Below are 11,024 nucleotides of genomic sequence, written 5' to 3'. Positions count from 1 at the left end.
TGTATTTTAGAAAGCATTCTTTTCCAAAATTGTGTCTGACCATTAAACCAGATCAGTTTATGTATAAGAGTGTTATTTTCCATTGTCTTAAAATTAGTTAAGCATTAAAGAGTGTCAGCTAACGAAAATTAAAATAAAAGTTTGTTTCTTGCAGCAGAAATGAATAATGAACATGCAGATGCTAAGAGCCTGTCAGCAATAGCATTATACACCTAACTTTGTAACGATGACTACATTTCAACTGAAAACAATTTCATCTAGTTGTAACTGTTTTCAGTAATTGAATTTTAACTTTGCAAATGCTGTGATTTAAATAGTAATACAACTCTTGGAAATACTTCTTATTCTTGATCAAGTAAGCTCTTAAGATGGAATTTAAATATGAGGTTAGTTTTGAGTATTCTGTGTTTACTGAAATCCATACCTTTCCCATAATCTTTCTGAACAATGACATCAAATCATCTAGTAAACATTCATGTATTAAAGGGAAATAAGGTACGTCTTGTAATTTAAAGTTAAGATAAATTTTATGAAATGATTTCACAAAAATTTTGAGTTTACAAAAAAACTTTTTTTTTCTTTTATCAAGTCAATGTGGTCTACTCATGAAATTTTAGGGGAAAACATCAGCAAAACTCTCTGTATTAATTTATTAAAATGAATAATATATTCCATGTGGAAAATAAAGGTCAAAAGAACAATGATCAATGAAGTTTCAGAGTCTGAACATACACAATGATGACTATATTCATAATTATATATTTAAGTGGGAAAGGAAAAAGCTAGTTTGCCACCCTTAATCAAATTCTATCTTCAAATGAAGGTTCTTCTTAGCATTATTAAGAAATCCATATAAATATTTTATTTATTATCCTTTTTTAATTTTTTTAAGTATGATTATGGTATTGTTTCTTTCTTTCTTTTTTTTTTTTTTTTTAAGAGTCTTCTCTTAGCCTCCCACGTAGTCCCTGAAGTAACCAAAAGACAGAAGTTTGGTGGTTTCCTCATAAATTTACAATCCTCTCCTACCCTTCCTCTCCCTCTCCCTCTCTCTCTATATGTAAACCCATTGCTGTAGACTCGATTCCAACTCACAGCAACTCTATAGGACAGAGCAGAACTGCCCCATAGAGTTTCCAAGAAGTGGCTAGTGAATTTGAACTGCTGACTTTTTGATTAGCAGCTGTAGCTCTTAACCACTGTGCCACCAGGGCTCTCTCTCTCTCTCCATATATATGCATGTGTGGTACAATGAGCTTTCATACTTAGAAAGTTATTGTAACTAGATATGGATGTATAGTATATCAATTCCATCAAATGAATATATAAAGGTCAACTACTTTCACATTGATGAACACTGACTCTATTCCCTATGTTCTCCTAGTACAGTTACAAAGGGTGCATACTTGCTGGAACAGTTACAAAATGTACATACATGGTGTTATTATTTCTGTTAGAATTCTAAAATCTGTTTTTCAGTGTCAAAAGTAAAGCACAATTTTGATGTTTATCTGTGTGTCAGATATTTTCTCCAAAGTGTGTAACAATCAGTGCCTGGGTGAACTTCTTTCCAACACCATTTCTGGTACTAAATCTGTTGCCATTGAGTCGATTCCAACTCACAGCAACCCCATAGGACAGAGTAGAAATGCCCCATAGAGTTTCCAAGGAACACCTGGTGGATTCAAACCGCCAACGTTTTGGTTAGCAGCCAAACTCTTAACCACTATGCCACCAAGGTCATCATTAGTGTGTATCTGTGTGTGTGTGTGTGTTATGCGTGTGTGCAAACCTTATTGGTAATTCTAATCTACCTTTTGAAAGTTGATTGCAAATTCTATGATTAAACAAATTAAATCAGCAAAGCTAAAAGTGGCACAATTCACTTGCCATAGTTCCAAACATTTCAGGACACAGTTATTAAATACAAATGTTTGCTTTTATAAGCTGTATCTAATAGGAAGGAGTAAATGAGTAAGCCTTAACTGGAATCCCTGGGTGGTGTAAACAGTTAACACTCTAGGCTGCTAATTGAAATATTGCAGAGTCCATCCAGACTAAGGCACCTCAGAGGAAAGGCCTGCTCATCTACTTTTGAAAATCAGCCATTGAAATCTCTATGGAGACTGCAGAGGCAGCTCAGTCTCTAGCCCTGGCATGAAGGATGGTACTGCTCCTGCTAGAGCTGGTGGTGCTCAGCACCACAGCCCTGATATTGATTTCCTTTGTTGCATTTATAACTGCTATAAAAATGTCACAACCCCATCAACATGAAGACAAGAAGTTATCTCAAATGCCGGAGGCTGGAAGGAAACTTTACTCAGTGTAATGGATTGAATAGTGTTCCCTCCAAAAATGTGTGTCAGCCTGGCTATTCATGATTCTCAGTATTGTGTGATTATCCACCATTTTGTCATCTGATGTGATTTTCCTATGTGTTGTAAATTCTACCTCTATGTTGTTAATGAGGTGGGATCAGTGGCAGCTATGTTAATGAGGCAGGACTCAATCTACAAGATTCGGTGTTGTCTTAAACCATCCTCTCTTGAGAAATAAAAGAGAGGAGCAAGCAGAGAGATATGGGAATCTATTTACCACCAAGCAAGAAGAACCAGGAGCACTCATCCTTTGGACCTGGGGTCCCTGCACTGAGAAGCTCATTGACAAGGGGAAGATTGATTACAAGGACCTTCCTCCAGAACTGACAGGGAGAGAAAATCTTACCCTGGAGCTGATGCCCTAAATTTGGACTTCTAGCTAATAGACTTGGAGAGAATAAACTTCTGTTTGTTGAAACCATCCACTTGTGGTATTTCTGTTATAGCAGCACTAGGTAACTAAGACAGATATAAAAGAGAGAAGTGAGCAGAGAGAAAGGGGGACATCATAGCACCAAGCAACAAGAGCCAGGAGAGTAGTGCGTTGTTTGGACCTAGTGTCCCTGAGCTGAGAAACTCCTTGAACAGGGGAAGATTGATGACAAGGACCTTCCTCCAGAGCAGACAGAGAAAGACTCCCTGGAACTGGCATTCTGAATTTGGACTTCTAGCCTTCTAGACTGTGAGAGAATAAATTTCTCTTTGCTAAAGCCATCCACTTGTGATATTTCTGTTACAATAGCAGTAGGTAACTAAGACACTCGGCATATGGGACTCACCTACCAAACAGCTTTTTGTTGTCATGCCTTCATACAATGAAGAAAAACTGTTGTGGATGAATCTCTAGATTTCTAGAAAAGAGACATAAACAATATCACAGATTCATTTATGAGATAATAGTAGTTGATGGCAGTAAAGACCAGGCTTCAAATGCTGCTGTGAAATATTGCCAGAAATATGGAAGTAACAAAGTGAGAGTGATAACACTGGTGAAGATCGTGGGAAAGTTGGAGGTATTAGGATAGTTGTACTCGTTATTGAAGGAAAAGATCCTCCTGGGAGATGCTGATGGAGCACAGTTCCCAGATATTGAGAAATTAGAAAAGGGATGGATGATCTACAGCTTTGGGCTCTTACAAGAAATTCAGGGGAGAGAGGAAAATGTTAAATGACACCACGGAAAGTCCATCAGCAAACTCTTGGAAACTCTACAGGACAAATGACTTGCTCTCTTCAACAACAACAACAACAAAATTGCAAGAAAAACAATTGAAAAGAGGTAGAGGCAACACTTGAATAAAAGAGATGTCAACCAATTTATGTGGATTTTATTTGGCTCTTGATTCAAACAAATAAAAAAATTTATGAGATAATTGGGTGAGTTTGAACACTGTATCTTTTTTTGTTTGTTTCTTTACTGTTGTAGTTTAAGTGAAAATTTAGATTTCAAGTTAGTCTCTTACACAAAAATTTATACATATATTGTTATGTGACCCTAATTGCTCTCCCTATACTGTGACAGCACACTCCTCCTTTCCACCTCTGATTCCCCATGTCCATTTAACCAGCTCCTAACCCTCTCTGCCTTCTCATCTCACCTCCGGACAGAGGCTGCCCATTTAGTCTCTTGTATCTACTTGAACTAAGAAGCACACTCTTCACCAGTATCATTTTATATCCCACAGTCCAGTTCAATCTTTGTCTGAAGGGTTGGCCTCGGAAATTGTTTTAGTTCTGGGCTGATAGAGAGTCCGGGGGCCATGCTTTCCAGGGTTCCTCCAGTCTCAGTCAGACCATTAAGTCTGATCTTCTTTCTAGAATTTGAGTTCTGCACCCCACCTTTCTCCTGCTCCATCAGGGACTCTCCTTTGCGTTCCCTGTCAGGGTAGTCATTGGTGGTAGCCGGGCAATATCTAGTTCTGGTCTCAGGCTGATGAAGTCTCTGATTTATGTGGCCCTTTCTGTCCCTTGGGCTAGTACTTTCCTTGTGTCTTTGGTGTTCTTTTTTCTCCTTTACTCCAGGTGGTTGGGACAAATTGATGAATCTTAGATGGCTGCTTGCAAGCTTTTAAGACCCCAGATGCCACTCACCAAAGTAGGATGCAGAATGTTTTCTTGATAAAATTTCTTATGCCAATTGACCTAGATGTCCCCTAAAAGCATGGTCCCCAGACCACTACCTCTGCTACTCTGTCCCTCAAAGTGTTTGATTGTATTCAGGAAACTTCTTAGATTTGGTTTAGTGCAGTTGTGCTGGCTTCCCTTGTAGTGTGTGCTGTCCTTCCCTTCACCTAAGATAATTCTTGTCCACTATCTAGTTAGTGAATAACCCTCACCCTCCCTCTCCACCCTAGTAACCATCAAAGAATGTTTTCTTCTGTGTTTAAACCTTTTCTTAAGTTCTCATAATAGTGGTTTTATGCAATACTTGTCTTTCTGTGACTGATTAAATTCAGTCAGCATAATGACCTCCAGATGCCTCCAGGTTATAAAATGTTTCATGCCTTCATGGTTGTTCTTTATTGTTGCATAGTATTCCATTGTGTGAATATACCATAATTTGTTTATCCATTTGTCCATTGATGGTCACCTAGGTTGTTTCCATCTTTTTGCTATTGTGAACTGTGTTGCAGTGAACATGGGTGTGCATATATGTATTCATGTGATGGCTCTTATTTCTCCAGGATATAATCCAAGGAGCAGGATTGCTGGATTGTATGGTACTTCTATTTCTAGCCTTTAAAGGAAGGGCCAAATTGATTTTCAAAATGAACACTGTATCTGTATGGTATTGAGGAATTATTAATGTTTTAGATATGATAATGTTATTGTGATCATACTTTTTAAAAGTATTTTTAATTATATATTTTAGGGTTACTGAAATAAATATTCATGTATAATAGGTGACCTCTGGAATTTGTTTCCAGATAATCCCAGATTGGATTAAGTGATGGTAAAGGGTAGATGAAACCAGATTATCTTTGTGCTGATAACTGTTAAAGGCAGATGATGGGTCTTATTTTCCTATTCTCTCTATTTTTGTGTACATTTGAAAATATCCATAAGAAAAAAGTTCAGAAACAATGAACTTGTACATGAGAAAAGTTTAGTCTATTTTACATGAAAAAGAGCATGATATTCATGACTAAATTTCAGCTATAATTTTTTAAAAGCAGAGGAAAAAGAGATTGCAAGGAAATACAGTTGATCCTCATTATTCACTGATTATTTATTTGTGAATTCACCTATTCACTAAAATTTATTTGTAACCCCCAAATCAAGAACATTTCTGGACATGTTCGTGCAGTGAGCTGTGAAAAATATGAGTTGCTGACATCGACGTTCCCAGTTGAGGTCTGACAAGGCTTGTTTGTTATTCACTAACTCAGCATTTGCGAGAGCCTTATAGTGCTCGTACTATAATGCTTTGAATAATGAGAATCTACTATATGCAAAATGTGATCAAGGGATACTTCTAGGTAGTTAGATTATGCATCCATTTTCTCTTTAGAATAAAAATTCATTAAATATATAAAAAGTTATCTTTCACCCTTCATATCCTATCTTCTGTCCTTCCACAGTCTTAATATTATTATGTGCATTCATTACTTATATATAAAAAAATAAAAGAAAACTCTCTAGAATACAGTTCTAATCTTACACACATTGTGTGCATCATCTACTTGAGGGCAACTAGTTCGTTAAGCCTTAGTTAACTGTGTTACTTTGAAAAAGTAGTTCACATTCAGCTTTTTAAAATAACTTTATATTCAGTAAGTTAGTTAGTTTATTTCTTATAATTAATTAATTATTTTTTCCTATGATAAGGTTTATCAAAATTTTAGGCCAAATTAGATGAAAAGGAACATATTTCTTTATCTCACTTATTTCCATTATAGAACCCTGGGTGATACAAATGTTTAAGCACTCTACTACTAGCTGAGAGGTTGACCATTCAAACTCACCCAGTGGCTCTTCAGAAACAGGCCTGGCGATTTGCTTCCCAAAGGTCACAGCCTTGAAAACTCTATGGAGCATTTCTACCTTGCAACACATGAGCGCACCATGAATCAGAATTGACTCAACAGCAATTAACAACAAAAACAACAAGGGTTGTCTAACAGAGCAAAAACAGTGAAAATATGTTTCTATGCAAAAGTCTGAGATTACTTTTTCCATAGGAATATGTTGTTGTAGTTAGGTGCTGTCGAGTGAGTTCTCACTCATAGCGATCCTATGTGCAACAGAACAAAACACTGGCCAGTCCTTCACCATCCTCACAATCGTTCTTATGCTTGAGCTCATTGTTGTAACCACTGGGTCAATCCATCCCTTTGAGGGTCTTCCTCGTTTTCACCTACCCTCTACTTTACCAAGCATGATGTCCTTCTCCAGGGACTGATCCTTCCTGATAACATGTCCAAAGTATGTGAGATGTAGTCTCACCATCACACTTGTAAGGTGCCCTGGCGACACAGTGTTTAATAGCTACAGCTGCTAACAGTAAAGGTCAGCAGTTCGATTCCACCAGCCACTCCTTGGAAGCCCTATAGGGCAGTTATACTCTGTCCTATAGGGTCACTACGAGTTGGAACTGACTGAACGGCAACAGAGTTTTAGGAATATAGATTTAAAAATTAATTTGAGAAAAAGACTTTTCAATTTTTCATTAAAACATTTGCTTGAAAGATTTGCCATGTTTAAGTTATGGAAATTTCACATACCTCAGTGTCTATACTAATTACAGAAGACTCTAAATAATGGACAGATATTATTCTTGGTGAAATGGATTGTTTGTCACCACAACCTCAAAGCCACCTCTTGCTACGTTCTCCACTATACTGTACGGTAGAAGCCAATAACTACGTTTGCCAGATTCTCCCTTCCTACTTGGTTCTAAGTTATAGTTTTCTATGCTAGACATACACTTCAAATGACAGAAATGAAAAAAAAAACATTATTCTATAGAAGCATTTGTAGTCCCCCCCATACACACATGCAATCATCAAATAAGTTTTCTAGTTTTTATTGGAGCCCGGAAAAAAGAAGTCTCTGTAACAATCCTGAGCCTCACCAAGGCAGATCTGGCTGTGACCATTGCTGATTTCCAATATATTAACAGCAGAGAATAAAACTGAGCCCCCATGCACCGTCCAGCCATGTGGTTATATATTTATTACATCGCATCCATTCATCATAAAGAGGGCATTGATTTATCCTCAACAGAATAGGCAATTTTTCTCGATATGGATTTGCCTCTCTGGCTCACAAAACCATCATCAATGGATTTGGAGTACAGAAAATTTTGTTCTTCATCCTTTTATTCATCACAGCATCACTTTTGATCAAGGAACTCATTTTAGAGCAAATAAAGTGAGGCAGTGAGCTTAGGCTCAGAAAATTTACCAGTGTTCCACATAACCCCTGCCCTAAAGCAGCTTGCCTGATAAAATGACCAATAGGTCATTATGTATTCAGTTATGGCACCAGCTGGGTGACAACACTTAGAGCTGATGAGCTGTTCTTTGACACGAACTACGTGCTTTCTACAAGCAACCAATACATTATACTTTTTCCGCATAGCCAGAAAACAAGATACTAGAATATATGAAAACAGAAACGTGCAAATAGAATTGGCTCCTTTATCACTCTTAATTATCCACTAGTAAAAGACCAAAAAAAAAAAAAAAATCCCATCTCTAAAGCCTGGTATCTTATTTATCTAGTGCTGATATAACAGATACACCATAAGTGGATGGCTTGAACAAACAGAAATTTATTTTCTCACAGTTTAGGAGGCTAGAAGTCCAAATTCAGAGTGCCAGGTTTTAGGGTAGGTTTTTTCTCTCTCTGTTGGCTCGGGAGGAAGATCCATGTGTCAATCAGGACAGCGTCTTCTCAGTCATGTCCGCAGACAGGCCTCTCTCCGGCCTCTGCTCCTTGGAGCAAGTGTTACAAAGCTTTTTAGCTCCACCAGTAAGGTCCCAGAGGCACCCCACTCCTCCAGGAAACCTCCTGCCCAAAGGTATTCAGCTCTCTCGCACTCTGTGGGTAAGCTCCCTCAACATCTGGAGCCAGTCTCCCGGTTCTGCTGCTGCTGTTTCTCTGACACCACTTCTCACCATCTTGGGTCATTTCTGGTGTTACAGCTCTCTCTGTGTCTCCTGGTTCTAGAAGGTTCTCAGTGCAAGCACCCTGGGTCCAAAGGACATGCTGCACTCCTGTCTCTTCTTCTTGTTAGTATTGAAGTCCTTATCTCTGCTTGCTTCTTTCTTCCTTTATCTCTTGTAAGATAAAATGTGTGACTCAAGTAAATGTGTGGCTTGAATAAGAGTATAAAGGTGGTGACTGGGATAAAGGTGGTGACTTGAGTCACACCCTCTACTAAGGCAGTGACTCAAGATACACCCCACCCTAAGCCTGCTTCATTAACATAACAGAAAATTCACTCCCAAATGGGACCATAACCACAGGCACACAGGCTCAGATTTACAACACATCACAAAATGGAGGATAATTACATCAGATCACAAAACAGAAGACAACTACACAGTACTGGGAATCATGGCCTAGCCAAGTTGACACCTATTGTTGGGGGACACATTTCAATCCATAACACCTGGGATCTACAGTATTACAGGAAATCACTAAGATTTCAAATGAAGTGCAACTTGAGATCATTGCCTGACTATTTTGGTCTTCTCTTGCTACTGAAACTACAGGCAAATAAGAGGGTTAATATACTGTCTTAGTCATCTAGTGCTACTATAACAGAATACTACAAGTGGATGGCGTTAACAAAGAGAAATTTAGGCTCTCACAGTCTAGTAGGCTACAAGTCCAAATTCAGGGCATCACCTCCAGGGGAAGGCTTTCTCTCTCTGTCAGCTCTGGAGGAAGGTCCTTGTTATCAATCTTCCTTGGTCTGGGAGCATCTCAGGGCAGGAACCAGAGGTCCAAAGGATGCACTCTGTTCCCCGCGCTGCTTTCGTGGTGGTATGAGGTCCCCATGTCTCTCTGCTTGCTTCTTTCTTTTATATCTCAAAAGACATTGGCTTAAGACACTATCTAATATTGTACACCTCATTGATATAACTGCTGCTAATCCATCTCATTCACATCATAGTGATAGGATTTACAACACATAGGGAAATCACATCAGATGACAAAATGGTGGACAATCATGCAATACTGGGAATCATGACCTATCCAAGCTGACTGATATTTTGGGGGAACACAATTCAGTCCACGACACATATTGAATGGGTTGATCACAATTATCAGATGGAAATATGATTGTTGCTACACAATGGGAGCAAGCAGGGATATGTCTGCAACCCAGGAGGTTCCCTGAGTCTTCTTTTATTATCCCATGCCCATAGATAAAAATAATGAAAATTAGTCATTCACTAGAGGCAGAATTGCTAACAGTAAAGACACAGCAGAAATAAAGTTTTGGGTTCCTTCTTCAGGTAAGAACACAACCAACAGAGGTGTTGAATAAGGAGAAGAAAATGAAGAATGTGTAATGGTAGAAAGAATTTATAAATACAAATTATGGTCACATTGCCAGTTGCAGAAGTGAATATGGTGGTGTATTTTCTTTCTCATTTTGTTATTTATAGATTACATGGAGCCAATGTTTCCTATTTCTTTACCTTTTCTTTAATGTCATTTTAACCATGTAATTCAGCAATTATTTTATCTTAAGTCTAAGAGTGATTGTGACTGACCTAACAAATGCATGATCATCTTTCAGAGATAAATACAATGACGTTTTGAACTTACCGTCTCCATTCTTAGGGAAAGTGTTCATTCATTTTTTGTTACACAAGAAATAGTTGTATCAAGTTTGGCAGAATAATATTTATTTTTTACTTTATTCTGAAATTAAATATGGTAATAAAAGTTGTGTTTAAATGTTGAGTTGACAAAGTGGTAATTTGTGTCATGTTTGTTTTCAATTTGACACCACTATGATCTCCTTCTACGATTGTTTCTGCACCTCATGAGAGATACTAGGAATTGAATTTCCCAGAATCTCCTACCTTCTGTGATTTCAGATTATACTTCGTGAATGAGAGGCACTGTCATGAGATTTGGAGCTTAAAAGAGAAGAAAAAGCCATTATTTTCTAGAGGCATTTTCAACCAGGCAGAGGGGTACACAAAATTTACAGATATTTGCCAATGAGCTCTTGAGAAGCATCAATGTTAGAGCTTCAGGTTAAGTTATTTTGTGTTTGTTTCCTGAAATATTTCCTGAACTTTATGGCAGGGTCGCTGACATTATCGAGACTACTTCCAAAAGTACAGTAAGCTCTAGTTTTTACAATAGATATTTCATATTTGGACTTCATTTAGTGGCTTTTGTCTTCCTGTTTAAATGATATCAACTTTTACACATGAACTTGAGAGATCCCTGTCTTTGTAATCTGACCATTTTCTGAGATATTTCTTTAAATTACCTTGAAGTTCCATTTCCCAATATGCACCTGCATATAGCTGTGCAACATCTTTGATAACTGTTCCTTGCCCCTCACTTTCATCTGATGTCTATCTCTCTATCTTTACCCAACTTAGTTTTCTCATAGCTTTTCAAGAACGAGTGGGAAAAATCTATTTCCTGATCCTGGGCACTCCTCCT

General features: G+C 37.9%; 1 pseudogene; it reads left to right on the top strand.

The window, feature by feature from the left end:
• The first annotated feature begins 2,164 nt into the window (after positions 1-2,164).
• Positions 2,165-3,550, top strand: LOC111822062 (dolichyl-phosphate beta-glucosyltransferase pseudogene; annotated as a pseudogene).
• Positions 3,551-11,024: the final 7,474 nt, after the last annotated feature.

This window comes from Trichechus manatus, unplaced genomic scaffold, assembly GCF_000243295.1.
Source record: "Trichechus manatus latirostris isolate Lorelei unplaced genomic scaffold, TriManLat1.0 scaffold00124, whole genome shotgun sequence".
Lineage (NCBI taxonomy): Eukaryota > Metazoa > Chordata > Mammalia > Sirenia > Trichechidae > Trichechus > Trichechus manatus.
The sequence above is the reverse complement of the archived record's forward strand: the minus strand, read 5'-3'. Positions and strand labels throughout refer to the sequence as shown.